Source organism: Mustelus asterias, unplaced genomic scaffold, assembly GCF_964213995.1.
Source record: "Mustelus asterias unplaced genomic scaffold, sMusAst1.hap1.1 HAP1_SCAFFOLD_1329, whole genome shotgun sequence".
In the NCBI taxonomy this organism is placed as follows: Eukaryota; Metazoa; Chordata; class Chondrichthyes; order Carcharhiniformes; family Triakidae; genus Mustelus; species Mustelus asterias.
The window spans coordinates 28993-47973 of NW_027591274.1; the positions used below are offsets into that span (position 1 = coordinate 28993).

An 18981-nucleotide genomic window follows, 5' to 3' on the forward strand; every position below is an offset into this window, starting at 1 on the left:
TGGCACCTGGGTGTCCTCGGGCTGGCATAGACAAGATGGGCTGAATAGCCTCCTTCTGTGCTGTAACTTTTAACTTTAACTGGGACAAAAGTTTATTTATTAGTCAGAAGTAAGGCTTACATTAACACTGCAATGAAGTTACTGTGAAATTCCCCTAGCTGCCACACTCCGGTGCCTGTTTGGTTCAATGCACCCAACCAGCACATCTTTCAGACTGTGGGAGGAAACCGGAGCACACAGAGGAAACCCACGCAGACACGGGGAGAACGTGCAAACTCCACACAGACAGTGACCCAAGCCGGGAATCGAACCCGGGTCCCTGGCACCGTGAGGCAGCAGTGCTAACCCACTGTGCCAATGTGCCGCCCCTAATTGGACAATAAGCAGACCTCATATTAAGTTGATCTTTCCTCCCACAGTCCAAAGATGTGCGGGTTAGGTGGATTGGCCATGCTAAATTGCCCCTTTAGGGGATTAGCTAGGGTAAATCGTGGGGTTATGGGATAACGCCTGGGTGGGATTGTGGGTGGTGCAGACTTGATAGGCCGAATGGCCTCCTTCCGCGCTGTAGGATTCTTTACACCCTAGCTATGACTGTAACGCTACATTCTGCACCCTCTCCTTTCCTTCTCTATGAATGGTATGCTTTGTCTGTGTAGCGCGCAAGAAACAATACTTTTCACTGTATGCTAATACATGTGACAATAATAAATTAGGGCGGCACGGTAGCACAGTGGTTAGCACTGCTGCTTCACAGCTCCAGGGTCCCGGGTTCGATTCCCGGCTCGGGTCACTGTCTGTGTGGAGTTTGCATATTCTCCTCGTGTCTGCGTGGGTTTCCTCCGGGTGCTCCGGTTTCCTCCCACAGTCCAAAGATGTGCGGGTTAGGTTGATTGGCGAGGTTAAAAATTGTCCCCGAGATGCGTAGTTAGAGGGATTAGCGGGTAAATATGTGGGGGTAGGGCCTCGGTGGGATTGTGGTCGGTGCAGACTCGATGGGCCGAATGGCCTCCTTCTGCACTGTAGGGTTTCTATGATAATTCTATGAGGGTGAGGGAGCAGGGCTTCCTCCAGTATTGTGCTATTTTGTGCTTCCATGCAAAATAATCTTTATAAAGTGTTTATTTGTGTGAAGCAAGTGTAATGAGTGAAGTTTATGGAGCTGGAAATCTGATCTGAGCCACGAGGCGAGAAAATGGCCAAGGGATTTGGCGCCAAACCAAGGTCCGCCCTTTGACCCGGAAGTGAACATGCCAAAGTTGCCCCTTTTTTAAATTTATAGATGGAAAATACATTTTAATTGTGATTAGCATCGATTTCCTGAGCGAGTGATGGATTAATGTGGGGTTTTCAGGTTTAAAAAGTGATTATAAGTGATATTTAGTTTGGCTGAGGTACCCTGCACCCAGAATGCCCCGGGGGCCGGCTTATAAAAGACGTGACCGGCTGCCGCTCGGCCATTTTGTCGCAGCCTCTGAAGGTGAGTGAGCAGAGAGGGGGAGATGGCGGCGGCCGGGCAATCCATCGCCATCCGACCTCGCCCGCCTCCCCAGTCCCTTCCATTCCTCCCCCAGCGGCTGGTGCTGCCTCTCAGCTTCCACCCCGTGTGATTATTTCTCCTCGATGGCGTTCCCCCTCTCCATGATGAGCACTTATCGCACAGACCTGTAATGAGTCTAACCTGTGATTTTACAGTGTGTTCTGAGACTGGGAGAGCAGCTGATGTTCCAGTTCCCTTTCCCTGCACCCAAATCCGCTGAGATTAGCAGGCTGGATTAACCCTTGCATTAGAAACTCCTCCTTTTAATCTCCATCTCCCTCCATGTGTTTACACTCCCTAATTCCTCAGCGTGCTAACTATATTAAGGTGCATTTTTCTTAAAAACTGGAGTATTCCAACCCTGTTTTAAGTTTTGTTTCTGAGATTGGAAGAGTTAATGATAAAATTCATACACTCTTTCTCCCCCACCCCCAAAAATATTTGCAGGCTGGATTAATCCTTGTATTACCAAGTCTTTTTTTAACCTGCATTTCCCCAAATATTTGCAGGCTGGGCTAATCCTTGTATTACCAAGTCTTTTTTAACCTGCATTTCCCCAAATATTTGCAGGCTGGATTAATCCTTGTATTATGAAGTCTTTTTTAACCTGCATTTCCCCAAATATTTGCAGGCTGGGCTAATCCTTGTATTACCAAGTCTTTTTTTAACCTGCATTTCCCCAAATATTTGCAAACTGGGCTAATCCTTGTATTACCAAGTCTTTTTTTAACCTGCATTTCCCCAAATATTTGCAAGCTGGGCTAATCCTTGTATTACCAAATCTTTTTTAACCTGCATTTCCCCAAATATTTGCAGGCTGGATTAATCCTTGTATTATGAAGTCTTTTTTAACCTGCATTTCCCCAAATATTTGCAGGCTGGGCTAATCCTTGTATTACCAAGTCTTTTTTTAACCTGCATTTCCCCAAATATTTGCAGGCTGGATTAATCCTTGTATTATGAAGTCTTTTTTAACCTGCATTTCCCCAAATATTTGCAGGCTGGGCTAATCCTTGTATTACCAAGTCTTTTTTTAACCTGCATTTCCCCAAATATTTGCAGGCTGGATTAATCCTTGTATTACCAAGTCTTTTTTAACCTCCATTTCCTCCCCTGCTCCCATGTGCTGGTAGTTCCCTAAATCCTTGGTGTGTTAACTAATATTAAAGTGCATTTTTCTTTAACAGGGTTGAAATGTTTCAGCCTTCAGTTTTGCTTTACAATTGGGAGAGTTAAGTGTTAAAATTCTCTCCTTTTCCCACCCTGTGCCCAGATCTCCAAAGGTTTGCAGGCTGGATATTATAAGGTCTTTTTATCTCCATTCCTCCCCCCTCCATGTGTTTTAACTCCCTAATTCCTCAGCTTGCAAAATATACTTGGGTGTATTTTTTTATAAGCAGGGTTGCAATCTTGTTTTGTATTAGTAACCCATTTGCAAATATATGTTCTGTGTCATTTTTTAAAGCCACCATTTTGCACTTAATTTACTGAGTAGGAATCCTGATTTTTCAGAGTTCTGAACAGACTGGTTAAGATTAGACCACTCGAGCCTACTCCCCCCATTCAGTGAGATTGTGGCTGTTCTGATTGAACTCTGATAACCTTTCATTCCCTCAGGTAAATTAAGAATCTCTAGCCCTGTCTTAAAGACAGCATTCTGGACTCTTTATGGGGGGGGGGGGGTGTGTGGATATTCCCTGCTTCTAGAGGTCCCCAAGTAGAGACGGGGTAGAGCAAAAAGCACTAATTGATGTGGGGTTAGCCACTGTTGCCTCAAAGCGGCAGGGACCCAGGTTCAATTTTGGCCTTGGGTGACTGGAGTTTGCATGTCCTTCCCATGTGTGGATTGGCCATGCTGAATTGTCCCTTAGCATCCCAAAGATGTGCAGGTTAGGGGGATTGGCCATGGTGAATGTGTAGGAGGTTGCTGGGATGGGAAGGGGGCCTGGGTGGGCTGCTCAATTGTGGGGGGGGTTGCTGTGTCAAGTGGCCTGGACACCCTCTGGGACTCCCTGATTGTCTGGAGGGAGCTGGTGTAGACTTGATGGGCCAGATGGCTACCCTTTGCTCCATAACGATTTAGTGATTGTCCTGCCTTTGCAACCACTTGCGGAACTGCTGAGTTTATGATCTTTCATGTGGGTTGGAGTAGATTAATTAAGTGATTAAATCTTGAATTTTGCATTTCAGGTTTGGACAGAATGGCGTCTTGTCTGTACAGGTAATATTCCAGTGATTTTTCTAGTACACAGGTTAATTGAAGTAGACCGGGAGCAGTGACTGAGCACCATGCTACTATGATGTTTGCTGTGAATTCTCTCTTGCTGTATATTCCTGTAGAAGCTTATGATGACTGAGTAGCAATGGAACTGCATCCTTCTCCCTCCCCACCCTAAATCTGATCAGTCACTGATGGGTGCTGGGCACCTAGTAAAGCCAGTAAGAGTTTTAACAACACCAGGTTAAAGTCCAACAGGTTTATTTGGTAGCCAATGCCATTAGCTTGCGGAGCGCTGCTCCTTCGTCAGATGGAGTGGAAATCTGCTCTCAAACAGGGCATACAGAGACACAAAATCAAGTTACAGAATACTGATTAGAATGCGAATCTCTACAGCCAACCAGGTCTTAAAGATACAGACAATGTGGGTGGAGGGAGCATTAAGCACACCTAGTAAAGCAACAGCAGCAAAGTCTGATGTCAAACCTTGTCCTGATCGGTTCTGGCAGATACTGACACCTATTTGTATTTTCACCTGGGAGGGGGTTTGGTTTCTGAGGGGGTTGGTGTAGGATTCTCAACCTTTGGCGGTGCTACATTGTTGAAGTGAGATATTTCTTTTCTTCACAGGTTCCTCCTTGGTTCTGGCCAGCCTGCCATCTTGAGGTGAGTGTCTCATTTCTCCTCGCGTAGAATCCCTGCAGTGTCGAACTTGTCCCTTGCCGGGCTAGGAGTTCTGAGTGTAAAGCAGCCAGTACCAATCCCACATCGTAGTGCTCGGTTCCACAGGGGAGAGATTGGCCGACTGGGTCTGTATTCACTGGAACTGGGGGAATCTCATTGAGATATCTAAAACTGGACAGACAGGATGTTTCCTCTGGCTGCAGTGTCTAGAACAAGGGGTCACAGGCTCGGGCTACAAGATGTGCCATTTGGGGCAGAAGGTAGTGGAGGCATAGCATAGCCCTTTGGCTCGACAAGCCTCCTATGCGCCAGAGGGAAAAAAGTCCCAGTCTATCCAGCCTCTCCTTATAACTCAAACCATCAACTCCCAGTAGCATCCTAGTAAATCTTTCCTGCACTCTTGCTAGTTTAATATCCTTTCTATGATAGCGTGACCAGAACTGAACACAGTATTCCAAGTGTGGCCTTACCAATGTCTTGTACAACTTCAACAAGACGTCCTGACTCCTGTATTCAATGTTCTGACTGATGAAACCAAGCGTGCCGAATGCCGCCTTCACCACTCTGTTCATCTGTGACCCCAAGGAACTATGAACCTGTACCCCATGATCTCAAAGTTCTATAACTCTTCCCAGTGCCCTTTCTAGTTTAATCATATCCTTTCACAATGTTTATGGCGGAAGTGGGTTTCTAGACTCTAGTATGGGAGAGTTTGGCGAGTATGGGGTTGGAATAGACAGTCAGCCATGATCATATTGGTTAGTGGAGTAGGCTTAATAGCCTAGTCCTGCTCTTCTGTTAAGAGCTAGGAGCAGGAGTGGGCCATCCGACCCCTCGAGCCTGCTCCGCCATTCAATAAGATCATGGCTGATCTTTTTGTGGACTCAGCTCCACTTACCCGCCCGCTCACCATAACCCTTAATTCCTTTACTGTTCAAAAATCTATCTATCCTTGCCTTAAAAACATTCAATGAGGTAGCCTCAACTGCTTCACTGGGCAGGGAATTCTACACATTCACAATCCTTTGTGTGAAGAAGTTCCTCCTCAACTCAGTCCTAAATCTGCTCCCCCTTATTTTGAGGCCATGCCCCCTAGTTCTAGTTTCACCCGCCAGTGGAAACAACCGCCCTGCTTCTATCTTATCCGGGTTAGGTTGATTGGCCATGCTAAAAATTGCCCTTAGTGTCCTGAGATTTGTAGGTTAGAGGGATTAGTGGGTCAATATGTAGGGATGTGGGGGTAGGGCCTGGGTGGGATTGTGGTCGGTGCAGACTTGATGGGCTGAATGGCCTCTTTCTGTACTGTAGGGTTTCTATGATGATTTCATCTATTCCCTTCATAATCTCATATATGTTTCTATAAGATCCCCCCTCATTCTTAGGGTGGCAGTGTGGTGAGCACTGCTGCCTCGCAGCACCTGTGACCTGGGTTCAATTCCGGCCTTGGGTCACTGTGGAGTTTGCACATTCTCCCATGTGCCTGCGTGGGTTTCCCCCTGGGTGCTCCGGTTTCCTCCCACACACACTCCAAAGATGTGTGGGTTAGGTTGATTGGCCGTACTAAATCGAACCAAGTGTCAGGGGGATTGGCAGGGTAAATATGTGGGGGTTATGGGAATAGGGCCTGGGTGGGATTGTGGTCGGTGCAGACTCGATGGGCTGAATGGCCGCCTCCTGTACTGTGGGGAACCTATGATCCAGGTTCAATTCCGTTGCTTGGTTTATTTGGAATGTAGGAGTGCTGAGTGCCATGAACCTGCCACCCAGTCAGGTCAGGTTGCACCCAGCCTGGGAGTTGGGGTGTAGTGACTGAAAGCTGCTGTTCCAATGATGATCATTAATTGACAAGCATATATCTGAATTAAAGTTGATGCTGAAGTTGTGCTGAGAACAGCGGTGGCCACTTGACCCCTCGCCTCCCCGATGGTCAGATACTCCAGTGATAACGCTTTCTTTTCCTCCCACGGCAGGACCGGGACCTCATTGTGACCACGCAGCGAGTATGGAGGATTTCCCCCCCTCACCACCTGAGGTAGGAGTTGTTGGGGAGAAGCAGGAGCTCTGCAGTGTGACTGGGGGCCGTCTTCCTGCTGGCCTTGTGATAGGTTTCCATAGAATCCCTACAGTGCAGGAGGAGGCCATTTTGGCCCATCGAGTCTGCACCGACAATCCCATCCGTGTTGCCCCACGTATTTGCCCTGCTAATCCCTCTAAGCATCTTTGGACGCTAAGGGGGCAATTTAGTACGGCCATTCTTCCTAACCCGTGCATCTTTGGAGTGTGGGAGGAAACCAGAGCCCCCCCCCGAGGAAACCCACGCAGACACGGGGTGAATGTGCAAACTGCGCATGGTGACCCAAACTGGGAATCGAACCCTGGGGCTGAGGGGCAGCAGTGCTGTGCAGCACTCTGGTTAATGTGGGAGAGCTCGGGGTGTCTGCACATTGAGTGGCGATGACCCAGTTTCTATCCTTTTGTCTATGGTGAACTATTCTAGCTTTCCATCGACAACAGGGGAAGCTCTGTGTAGTCTGCCCCCCAACTGAGACTGCACCTTGGGCACCTATTCGCCCCAATTGCTCCCAGGTGGTTCATAGAATCCCTATAGTGCAGAAGGAGGCCATTCGGCCCATCGCGTCTGCTCCGACTGCAATCTCTTTTTGAAAGTAAAGTTTATCAGTCACAAGCATGGCTTATGTTAACACTGCAATGAAGTTACTGTGAAATTCCCCTTAGTCGCCATACTCTGGTACCTGTTCAGGTCAATCCACCTAACCAGCACCTTTCAGAGTGTGGGAGGAAACCGGAGCACCCGGAGGACACCCACGCAGACACAGGGCCCTAGGTCCTTCCCAGGTCCTATTCCCATAACCCCATGTACTTGCCCTAACTAGTCCCCCTGACACTGAGGGGCAATTTAGCATGGCCAATCCACCTAACCTGTGCGTTTTGGACTCGGAGGAAACCCACGCAGACACGGGGAGAATGTATAGACTCCGCGCAGACCGTGACCCCAAGCTGGGGGAATCGAACCCGGGTCCCTGGTGCTGTGAGGCAGCAGTGCTAACACACTGTGCTGCCCAGTTCCATTAGTGGGTACTCTCTACGAAGTTCCTTTTTAAAGCATCCTTGATCCCTCTCGATGGGATTAGTGCCTTAAGCTCCGTGCTGGATTAATTCAGGAGCCTGGCCCATCCTGACCATGCACCGAAGGAGGCAGTGACCGCACTGGGGTGTCCCTCGTGCCAAATGATGTTGTTAAACGAAGTCTTGTTCGTCTGAAAGCTAATGCTGAACAAATGGTGTAACTGATGGTGCAGCCGCTCAGACTGGGTCCAGGCTGTAAGGGGAATGTGTCCCGAATCTCACCTCTTGTCCGTCTCTCCCTTTCAGACCAGCTGCAAGTGACCTGGGGCACTAACAATGGGTAAGTGGAGAGCTCTAGATGTGGAGGTGCCGGCGTTGGACTGGGGCTGGGCACAGTAAGAAGTCTCTCTCAACACCAGGCTAAAGCCCCAACAGGTTTATTTGGATTCACGAGCTCTCGGAGCGCTGCTCCTTCAGCACTCGGCTGAGGAAGGAGCAGTGCCCCGAAAGCTCGTGATTCCAAATAAACCTGTTGGGACTTTAACCTGGTGTTGAGAGACTTATTACTGAGCACTGGAATTGAGAATGGCTGCGCGGGATGTATGTAGCAGCCTCTGATCCACGCAGTGAGGGGGGGGGGGGGGGGGGGGCAACTGGGATGGTGGGGTGGTCATGTTGCTAGCTGGGGGGGGGGGTTATTTGAGATGGTGGGATATTGACATTATCACTAAGGGGGGTGGGGGGGGGTTATTGTGAGGTTGGTGTGGCAGTGTTAGGGGGAGCGGGGCTGGGTGTGGCGGGGTGGGGGCTGGGTGTCAGGTTCACAGGGTGGAGCTGAGTGGGGGGGGCTGGCTGTGGGAGTGTCCTCAGATTGAGAGGTGGAAGTGGGGTGGGGGGGGTTATTGTGAGGTTGGTGTGGCAGTGTTAGCTGGAGGGGGAGTGGGGCTGGGTGTCAGGTTCACAGGGTGGAGCTGAGTGGGGGGGGTGGAGGTGGGGGCTGGCTGTGGGAGTGTCCTTGGGTTGAGAGGTTGGGGGGGGGGGGGGGGGTGCTGGTGGTTTGAAAGGATGATAACTGGCATTGGCCTGTAAGTGGACGACAGATCTTGTCGAATGATGCACTAGTCACCAAAGCCCTGATCAAACCAGCCAGTGCTGTCTCCCCGACGCTGCTGCCTCCCTGCACCCATTCACACACCCTCTCCTTGCATTCCAGGTATGGCTCTGGCAGCGCGCACGAACTGCGATGTCGGGTAAGTGGAACTGTGTCTCCAGGGCAGCCATTGGGGCAGTGTTGTTGTGTCAGGCTAGTGAAGATCTCACTTCGTTGGCTGTTTTTAGCATGCCAGTTGCACACCTTGCTTAGGGGGGGGTGGGGGGGAGAGAGAGAGTCCATCCCAGTCACTGCATACCCCTGAAGCAGTGCGGATGGATCCTGACTGGGGCTGGCTAATCACCAACGCAGCCTGAAGCTGAACCAAAAGCTCTGCTGAACAGGAGGAGCCAACGAATGTCTGGCCCATTTCGCACCCCTGGCTGGGGTGGCACAGTGGGTTAGCACTGCAGCCCCTCAGCACCACGGTTCGATTCCCGGCTTGGGTCACTGTCTGTCTGTGTGGAGTCTGCACGTTCTCCCCGTCGTGTCTGCGTGGGTTTCCTCCCACAGTCTGAAAGACGTGCTGGTTCGGGTACATCGGGCCGTGCTAAATTCTCCCTCCGTGTAACCCGAACAGGCGCCGGAGTGTGGGCGACTGGGGGAATTTCACAGTAACTTCATCGCAGTGTTAGTACAAGCCTTGCTTGTGACAAATAAATAAACTTTAACTATTTCCTGAGCTCTGTAGGGAGTGTACTTCTTCGGCCTGAGAATTTCTTTTCATGTTTTCTCCCCCCCCCCCCCCCCCCCCCGGGGCATGTCCTCGTGATGATTCCATTCCTGTCTTACTCGCTGTGGTGAGGCAGAACCTGCAAAGGTGAACCCACTGTCTCTTGCGGTGAGAGAGGAAGACAGCTTGTTCTCTGAACAGTCTGATGGGACCATGGGGGCTGGTGTGTGTGAGGGGGGGGGGGGGTGCAGTGATCAGGCAGGGAGAGAACTCCTTACCAATGCTGCTTGCTTTTCTCTCTCAAGGTGACTCAAGACTGGGTCGTTGTTACGGACACGGAAACCCCAGGTGAGCTTCTGTAACGTAATGGGGCAGCGTCGCCTGTTTGTGAGCTGACAGTAGGTAGTTTGGGGCTGGCCTGCTCCTGTACCGGTGGCACGGTGGGGTTAGCACTGCTGCCTCACAGTGCCAGGGACAGGGGTTCAATTCCTGACTTGGGTCACTGTCTGTGTGGAGTCTGCATGTTACCTGTGTGGGTTTCCTCCAAGTCCTCTGGCTTCCTCCCACAGATGTGCAGGTTAGGTGGATTGGCTGTGCTAAATTGTCTTGGTGTCGGGGGGATTAGCAGGGTAAATGTATGTGGTTATGGGGATACGGCCTGGGTGGGATTGTGGTCAGTGCAAACTCAATGGGCTGAATAGCCTCCTGCACTGTAGGGATTCTGAAGTTCTGCCCCCCCCCCCCCCCCCATAAGCTTGTTTTGGGTTTGCACCCATGTACTGGTGCAAGTTGATTTGTGGCCTGTGGGTGCTTTGCCTGGTTCCTGCTCCTCTGATCCTACGTCACTCAGCGGGGCAGCTCCTGAATGGAGGTAATCTGCAGACTCTGCTGTCAGTGAGGGTCCGATGGAGGTTTACAGCATGGAAATAGGCCCTTCGGCCCAACTTGTCCATGCTGCCCTGCTCTCCCAAGGCGGAGTGAATCCAGAGTCTGCATTCAATCCGGGCCTGTTCTTGAAGGTGACGCTGCTCCTTTTTATAGTGACCAGTCCAGTGATGACTATCCTTAGCTCACTTTGAGTCTGTGTGAAAAGAGTTTGAACACCCTGAGTGACTGCGATCTGCGTCAAGATTCCCCGCACTCCGCTGGTGTCCACTGTTGACTGGTTTGTTTTGTTAATTCTGTTCCAGCCCGGGTGTTGATCAAGACCCTGTCCCACTGGCTTGGTAAGTGTTGGTGTTTCTACAAGTGTAGGTTGACCACATTGCAATACTGGTGCGGGGCGGGAGAGGGAATGCTGTGGGGACTGCTCCCCTGTATTTAACAGATCCTGGGGGGATTCTGCACGATGTCAATATTTCCAACACTCAGTAAGAATAAGATTAAACAGATTTTCATTGGTTTGTTCAGTCCACATTCACTCTGGTTCCCTGCATTATAAACAGCGACTATATTTTTACAACATTCCATCACTTCTCACAGCCCTTTAGCATAGAGTTCCAACAGTGGAGAAGGAGGCTATTCGGCCCATCTAGTTTGCAGCGACCAGAATCCCACCCAGGCCCGGTCCCCGTAACCCCATGCATTTACCCTAGCTAGTCCCCCTGACACTAAGGGTCAATTTAGCACGGCCAATCCACCCTAACCAGCACGTCTTTTGGACTGTGGGAGGAAACCCAGACGGGGAGAACGTGCAAACTCCACACAGTGACCCAAGCCAGGAATTGAACCCGGGTCCCTGGCGCTGTGAGGCAGCAGTGCTAACCCACTGTGCTGCCCCGAGTCCCTGGCGCTGTGAGGCAGCAGTGCTAACCCACTGTGCTGCCCCGAGTCCCTGGCGCTGTGAGGCAGCAGTGCTAACCCACTGTGCTGCCCCGGGTCCCTGGCGCTGTGAGGCAGCAGTGCTAACCCACTGTGTCACCGCTGCTGCCCCGAGTCCCTGGCGCTGTGAGGCAGCAGTGCTAACCCACTGTGCTGCCCCGAGTCCCTGGCGCTGTGAGGCAGCAGTGCTAACCCACTGTGCTGCCCCGAGTCCCTGGCGCTGTGAGGCAGCAGTGCTAACCCACTGTGTCACCGCTGCTGCCCCGAGTCCCTGGCGCTGTGAGGCAGCAGTGCTAACCCACCGTGCCGCCCCGCTTCTCAAAGGGGCAGCTCTCAAAATCTTGGGGCTTTGAGAATCACTTGAGGTGCTGTAGCAACAAGCAACCCTGTTAATGCTGCTGTAATATGATGATTTATTAGTGGAATTTCGTTCTACTGAACAGATGTGATGCTGTCAAAATAAAATCTGATGCAGCATTAGCTGGGCTGCCGGTGGGGAGGTGGGGGCAGTGTCTGGAAAAACTGTCCTGATTCTCTCATCTCCCTCTAGGACAGGTGTCGCAGAGTGTGATCCTTGACTGTAACACCAGGTGGGTAATTCAGAATAACCTTGTATTCTCCCGCCCCCCCCCCCCCCCCCCCAAAAATCCCCAGTCCTCTGGCCTTTTTCTCCCATTGTAGTTGGCAGTGATTTTGGTCCTCGTATTAGCATGTGTACTGTAACCCGGCTGAGCCAGATCTTGGTATTCCTTGCAATTATCCCATCATTGCATGAGTAAGCCAGGCTTAGCATGTGTTTGGACTGTTACCCCAGCTGTTTTCCCTCCAGACATTCAATTCTTTTGAATCTAGCTTGTTTTGTTATGGGAAGGCGGGGTATTGTAATCTCTCAATCCTTCAGCCAAGTTTGACTCTTGGGTGGTTTTTACTCTGGGGGCGGGGGGGGGGGGGGGTCTTATCCCCTGTAACCCCACATTTACTGCGGCTAATGTCACTGGGCTGCTAATCCAGGAGCCCAGGTTGATGCCCTGGGGAAATTCTGGTTCCAATCCCATTCTGGCAGCCGGTGGAATTTAAATTAAAACAGGAATTATAAAGCTAGTCTCGGTAAATCATGAATGTCCTTTAGGGAAAGAGAGGTGCTGTCCGTACCTGGTCTGGCCTACGTGTGACTCCTGTTTCGCCCCCCCCCCCCAATGCGGGGTCGACTCATATTTGCCCCCTCTGGAATGGCTGAGTGAGACACTCGGCTTAAGGGGGCAATTGGGGATGGGAATTACCCGTGTCCAATGGAAGAATAAAGTGACTTGCCAGTCCCATCTGAAATAGAACTTGTTGGGCTGACGTACAAGGGTATGAGGAGGTGTTGGGTTGAAACCCAGGCTCTGACATGTCTTTCACCGCAGGGACACGAATTATCCTTGGCTTCCTGGGATGTGAACTAAATCTGAGTGGGTTAGATTGATTTTGGTGTCGGGGGACTAACGGTAAATAGGTGTGGTTACGTGAATAGGGCCTGGGTGGGATTATGGTCAGTGCAAACTCGATGGGCCGAATGGCTTCCTCCTCCACTGTAGGTGTTCTATGATTCGACGCTGGGTGGAGGTGTTATTAACTGACTCTCCTGTGTTACAGGTACAGGATACTCTCTGCTGCAGGAGGCGCTCTGCTGGCTGTCTATCGGTGAGTTCAGTGTGAGCTGGTAAACTTGCCGCTTGCTGCGTAACTGGCAAACATGATGACTGCATTACCGCCCCAGTCTGAATGTTCGGATGACTGATCGGTATGCTCTGATTGCTGAGTGAGGGGAGACTTGCCTGGGCAGTGAGGCGGGGTGTGGGTGTAGTTAGCAGCTAACACTGCAGTGTTCTAGTGCAGTGACGGTATCCTGGGAGCTGAACTTGTCCCAGTAGTGCTGTTCTGACTGTTCAGTGACTGGGGGTGATGTATCTGCTTTCTGCAGGTTTTTTATCCATCCATGGGTGTCGCTGGCTGAGCCAGCATTTATTACCTTCCCCTTGTTCAGAGGGCAGCTGAGTGTCGACCACGTTGCTGTGGCTCTGGGGTCACATGTAGACCGGACCGGGTAAGGATGGCAGATTTCCTTCCCCAAAGGGAACCAGATGGGTTTTATTGACAATGGGTCATCAGTAGATTCGTAATTCAGATTTTTTTTTAATTCAAATTCCGCCATCTGCTGTGGCGGGATTCGAAACCGAGTCCCCAGAACATCAGCTGAGTTTCTGGGTTAATATAACGATTAATACCACTAGGCCATTGCCTCCCCCTGTTTATCTAACAGTTGCTCACTGCTCCTCCCAGTACATGTTTTGTATTTGGGAATGGTATAGGCTGAGGTGCCAGATATGTTGTCCGTCGGGCTGGAGTACAGGCTGCCAGTATAACCCTGTACTTGCACAGGAGCAGGTTTCATCAGGAGTGCAAGACTGACCACAGATCCTTTATTACAGATGGTGACGGGAGCGGTGGATGTGAAATACTGGCAGCGTTACACTGAGGTGCTGAGGGCAGGAAGATGATCACTGCACCTTCCCCCAAGGGCAACCCTGCAACAGGTTAGGCTGAATCATTTGACAGTGAGTCCACTCGCTGCTGCTTGCTGTGTTACTGCTCATCCTGATGACTCTATTATCGCCCCAGTCTGAATGTTCAGATGACTGATTGATACGCTCTGAAGGCAGCCCCAGCTCTGCACAGTGTCTCTGGCCCGGGATTGTCCTGGGATTCTGACTAAATCTCGCTTCTACACAGGACGCTGGGTGGAGGTGTTATTAACTGACTCTCCTGTGTTACAGGTACAGGATACTCTCTGCTGGAGGAGGCGCTCTGCTGGCTGTCTATCGGTGAGTTCAGTGTGAGCTGGTGAGCTTGCCGCTTGCTGCGTAACTGGCAAACATGATGACTGCATTACCGCCCCAGTCTGAATGTTTGGATGACTGATCGGTATGCTCTGATTGCTGAGTGAGGGGAGACTTGCCTGGGCAGCGAGGTGGGGTGTGGGTGTAGTTAGCGGTAGTGTTCTAGTGCAGTGACGGTATCCTGGGAGCTGAACCTGTCCCAGCAGCTGTGCTCTGACTGTTCAGCGACGGTGGGGGGAGGGTGTAGGTAGTGTATCTGCTCCCTGCGGTCTGCAGGTACATGTTTATCTAACAGTTGCTCACTGCTCCTCCCAATACATGTTGTTTGTATTTGGGGATGAGGCTGAGGTCCCAGTGTTAGTGACACAAATCGTAGGATCCCTACAGTGCAGAGAGAGGTTATTGAAAGAAACTCCCAGCACAGGTACAGGCCCTTCGGCCCTCCAAGCCTGCACTGACCATGCTGCCCGACTGAAAGAAAACCCTGTACCATTCTGGGAACCATATCCCCCTCTTTCCATCCTGTTGATGTATTTGTCCCATTAAGTCACTATTGCATCTGCTTCCACTACCTCCCCTGGCACTGAGTTCCAGGCACCCACCGCCCTCTAACAAAAAACCTAACCTTGCCCCCCTCGCACCTTGAACCTGTGCCCCACAGTAATTGACTCTTCCACCCTGGGGGGGGGGGGGGGGGGAGAAAAAGCTTTTTTTTCAAGCCCGTCAAACACCATTCCCACCCAGGCCCTATCCCATAACCCTGTGTATTTGCTGTGCGAAGGGACAATTTAGCACGGCCAATCCACCTAACCTGCACATGTTTGGACTGAGGAAACTAGAGCACCCGGGGGAAACCCACGCAGACACGGGGAGAATGTGCAGACTCAGCACAGAAAGTGACCCGAGGCTGGAATAGAACCTGGGACCCTGGTGCTGAGGGGCAGCAGTGCTAACCACTGCTGCCCAGGTAGGCCAGACTGGGTGAGGACGGCAGATTTCCTTCCCTAAAGGGAACCAGATGGGTTTTTCCGACAATGGGTCATCAGTAGATTCTTAATTCCAGATATCTTTTTTATTGAATTCAAATTCCACCATCTGCCGTGGCAGGATTCTAACCCGGGTCCCCCAGAACATTAACTGAGTTTCTGGGTTAATATAACGATTAATACCACTAGGCCATTGCCTCCCACTGTTTATCTAACAGTTGCTCACTGCTGCTCCCAGTACATGTTTTGTATTTGGGAATGGTATAGGCTGAGGTCCCAGAGTTAGTGCCAGATATGTTGTCCGTCGGGCTGGAGTAAAGGCTGCCTGTATAACCCTGTACTTGCACAGGAGCAGGTTTCATCAGGAGTGCAAGACTGACCACAGATCCTTTTTACAGATGGTGACGGGAGCGGCGGATGTGAAATACTGGCAGCGTTACACTCGGGAGGTGCTGAGGGCAGGAAGATGATCACTGCACCTTCCCCAAGGGCCACCCTGCAACAGGTTAGTCTGAATCATTTGACAGTGAGTCCACTCGCTGCTGCTTGCTGTGTTACTGCTCATCCTGATGACTCTATTATCGCCCCAGTCTGAATGTTCAGATGACTGATTGATACGCTCTGAAGGCAGCCCCAGCTCTACACAGTGTCTCTGGCCCGGGATTGTCCTGGGATTCTGACTAAATCTCGCTTCTACACAGGACGCTGGGTGGAGGTGTTATTAACTGACTCTCCTGTGTTACAGGTACAGGATACTCTCTGCTGGAGGAGGCGCTCTGCTGGCTGTCTATCGGTGAGTTCAGTGTGAGCTTGCTGCGTAACTGGCAAACATGATGACTGCATTACCGCCCCAGTCTGAATGTTTGGATGACTGATCGGTATGCTCTGATTGCTGAGTGAGGGGAGACTTGCCTGGGCAGCGAGGTGGGGTGTGGGTGTAGTTAGCAGCTAACACTGCAGTGTTCTAGTGCAGTGACGGTATCCTGGGAGCTGAACTTGTCCCAGCAGCTGTGCTCTGACTGTTCAGTGACTGGGGGTAATGTATCTGGTCCCTGCAGTCTGCAGAGATTTCTTTATTCATTCCTGGGACATGGGCGTCGCTGGCTGGTCCAGCATTTATTGCCCATCCCTAGTCGCCCCTTGGAGGGCAGTTGAGAGTCACCCACATTGGCTGTGGCTCTGGAGTCACATGTAGGCCAGACCGGGGTAAGGACGGCAGATTTCTTTCCCTAAAGGGAACCAGATGGGTTTTTCCGACAATGGGTCATCAGTAGATTCTTAATTCCAGATATTTTTTTATTGAATTCAAATTCCACCGTCTGCTGTGGGTGGGATTTGAACCCGGGTCCCCAGAACATGGGTGGCACGGTAGCACAGTGGTTAGCACCGCTGCTTCAACCTCCAGGGATCTGGGTTCGATTCCTGGCTTGGCTCACTGTCTGTGTGGAGTTTGCACATTCTCCCCGTGTCTGCGTGGGTTTCCTCCGGGTGCTCCGGTTTCCTCCCACAGTCTGAAAGATGTGCGGGTTAGGTTGATTAGCCATGCTAAAATTGCCCCTTAGTGTCCTGGGATGCGTAGGTTAGAGGGATTAGTGGGTAAATATGTTGGGATATGGGGGTAGGGCCTGGGTGGGATTGTGGTCGGTGCAGACTCGATGGGCCAAATGGCCTCTTTCTGTACTGTCGGGTTTCTATGATTCTAAAATTTGCTGAGTTTCTGGATTAATAGTCTTAACGATAATACCACTAGGCCATCACCCTGTTTATCTAACAGTTGCTCACTGCTCCTCCCAGTACAAGTTTGTATTTGGGAATGAGGCTGAGGCCCCAGAGTTAGTGACACAAATCATAGGATTGCAACGGTGCAGAAAAAGGCCATTTGGCCCATCGTGCCTGTACCAACAACAATCCAACCTAGGCCCTATCCCTGTAACTCCATGAATTTGCCCTGCTGCTACTCCCCCTGATGCTGAGGGGCAATTTAGTGTATGGCCGGTCGGATGTTTACAGCCTGGAATCGGGCCCTTTTGCCCATATCCCATCTTACCCATGTAACTGTGTAAATGCTTTGTAAAATCCACCCAACCCACACATCTTTGGACACTAAGGGACAATTTAGCACAGCCAATCCACCCAACCTGCACATCTTTGGAATGTGGGAGGAAACCCACGCAGACACGGGGAGAATGTGCAGACTCCACACAGACAGTGACCCGAGCCGGGAATCGAACCCAGGTCCCCGGTGCTGAGAGGCCTCGCACAACACCAGGTTAAAGTCGCAACAGGTTTATTTGGCAGCACAAGCCACTGGCTTTCGGAGCACTGCTGTGAGGCAGCAGTGTTTCCCTGAATCATTTTGCCAGTGAATGTTGTGTTTTCTCCCCGTATACTGCAGGAATGGGACACAGCAGGGAGTGATGCAGGGTTGAGTGAGGGTGACTCCTCTACTGACCTGTCAATGTGATCACAATCTGCAGCCTGGGGCTAAGGATTTGGACAAAGACCACAACATTCAGGGCAAGGTGGGTTTGCGGGTGGGGGCAGTTCAGGCTTCCATCAGGCAGATTTAATGCTGTGATCTCTTAAATGGTGGATCCAGATTAGCCGAGTCTTCTGGTCAAAGATAACTAACTCCCCTCCCAGGATAGTGCTGCTACACAGCTGCCGGGGTTGGGGAATGCAGGCTTGGTCATGTTCTTAACCAGTTTTTTTTCTCTCTTGTTCCTGACAGGTGATTGGATCAGTTAGCAGCACGGGATGAAGTTTCTAACTGCAGTGAAACCTGCCCATTCCAGCTGTTAGCATCACCCGTTCCTGTACTAAATAAACATGGCAATAAATTCCTGTGTTTTTTTTAACCCTCCTGGTGTCAGTCTGTATTTGAAATGTGCTGGTGTCTCTGACAGTAATTAGTGATGCCTCAGGCAGTCCCATCAGCTCCACCTTCTGGGAGAGTGTCTCAATGGCTGCCACACTCAGCTGGAATCCACAGTCTTTATTTTCATAAAGATTCATTCAGATTACAAAATATACAAAGATGTATGTGATCCATCGGTGATGTTTCAGTCCCCACATGACAAAGAACACAGCACAGGGACAGGCCCTTCGCCCCTCCAAGCCTGTGCTGCTCATGTGCCCAACTAGACCATTCATTTGTATCCCTCTGTTCCCAGTCTGTTCATGTGGCTATCTAGATAAGTCTTAAACGATCCCAGCGTGTCTGCCTCAATCACCTTGCCCGGCAGTGCATTCCAGGCCCCCACCACCCTCTGTAAAATACATCCCCCTGACATCTGTGTTGAACCTTGCCCCCCCCCCCCCTCACCTTGAACCTGTGACCTCTTGTGTTCATCACCTCTGACCTGGTGAAAAAGCTTCCCACTGTTCACTCTATGCCCCTCAATTTTATACACCTCTATTAGATCACCCCTCATCCTTTTGTCTTTTCCAGGGAGAACAACCCCAATAACTTCTCGCCCACAGCAACACACACTCCCTTATTCTCTCATGGTGCATTGCAGCAAGAGTAAAACGTCTTGAGTACAAGACGGGCAACAACACAGCATGAGGGTAAAATGGAGGGACACCAGATTCCACACAACAGTGTGATTAGCTTAGTGTGACAGATCTAGCCAGTACTGTTGATGACTACCCCAGTGTTGTACAGTGACACCCCTGTCCCCAGTGTTGTACAGTGACACCCCTGTCCCCAGTGTTGTACAGTGACACCCCTGTCCCCAGTGTTGTACAGTGACACCCCTGTCCCCAGTGTTGTACAGTGACACCCCTGTCCCCAGTGTTGTACAGTGACACCCCTGTCCCCAGTGTTGTACAGTGACACCCCTGTCCCCAGTGTTGTACAGTGACACCCCTGTCCCCAGTGTTGTACAGTGACACCCCTCCCCAGTGTTGTACAGTGACACCCCTCCCCAGTGTTGTACAG

The 18981-nt window shown here is 50.9% G+C and overlaps 1 long non-coding RNA gene and 6 other non-coding genes across 8 annotated transcripts; all 7 read left to right on the forward strand.

Moving 5' to 3' along the window:
• Positions 1 to 1458: 1458 nt before the first annotated feature.
• Positions 1459 to 17901, forward strand: LOC144488142 (uncharacterized). Of its 2 annotated transcripts, none has more exons than XR_013496537.1 (15): positions 1459 to 1480; positions 3731 to 3761; positions 4389 to 4424; positions 6413 to 6474; positions 7836 to 7869; positions 8743 to 8779; positions 9658 to 9700; positions 10543 to 10578; positions 11724 to 11763; positions 12809 to 12856; positions 13645 to 13749; positions 13990 to 14037; positions 15437 to 15543; positions 15784 to 15831; positions 17770 to 17901. It is a non-coding gene; the product is annotated as an uncharacterized LOC144488142 (long non-coding RNA). The 2 variants fall into 2 exon arrangements; XR_013496538.1 differs by having other exon boundaries at positions 11729 to 11763.
• LOC144488146 (small nucleolar RNA SNORD22) lies at positions 9443 to 9563 on the forward strand. The gene has a single exon (XR_013496541.1). It is a non-coding gene; the product is annotated as a small nucleolar RNA SNORD22 (small nucleolar RNA).
• Positions 12901 to 12973, forward strand: LOC144488148 (small nucleolar RNA SNORD31). The gene has a single exon (XR_013496543.1). It is a non-coding gene; the product is annotated as a small nucleolar RNA SNORD31 (small nucleolar RNA).
• LOC144488149 (small nucleolar RNA SNORD31) lies at positions 13805 to 13874 on the forward strand. The gene has a single exon (XR_013496544.1). It is a non-coding gene; the product is annotated as a small nucleolar RNA SNORD31 (small nucleolar RNA).
• Positions 14082 to 14154, forward strand: LOC144488145 (small nucleolar RNA SNORD31). Its single transcript, XR_013496540.1, has one exon. It is a non-coding gene; the product is annotated as a small nucleolar RNA SNORD31 (small nucleolar RNA).
• Positions 15599 to 15668, forward strand: LOC144488150 (small nucleolar RNA SNORD31). The gene has a single exon (XR_013496545.1). It is a non-coding gene; the product is annotated as a small nucleolar RNA SNORD31 (small nucleolar RNA).
• LOC144488147 (small nucleolar RNA SNORD31) lies at positions 15861 to 15933 on the forward strand. Its single transcript, XR_013496542.1, has one exon. It is a non-coding gene; the product is annotated as a small nucleolar RNA SNORD31 (small nucleolar RNA).
• Positions 17902 to 18981: the final 1080 nt, after the last annotated feature.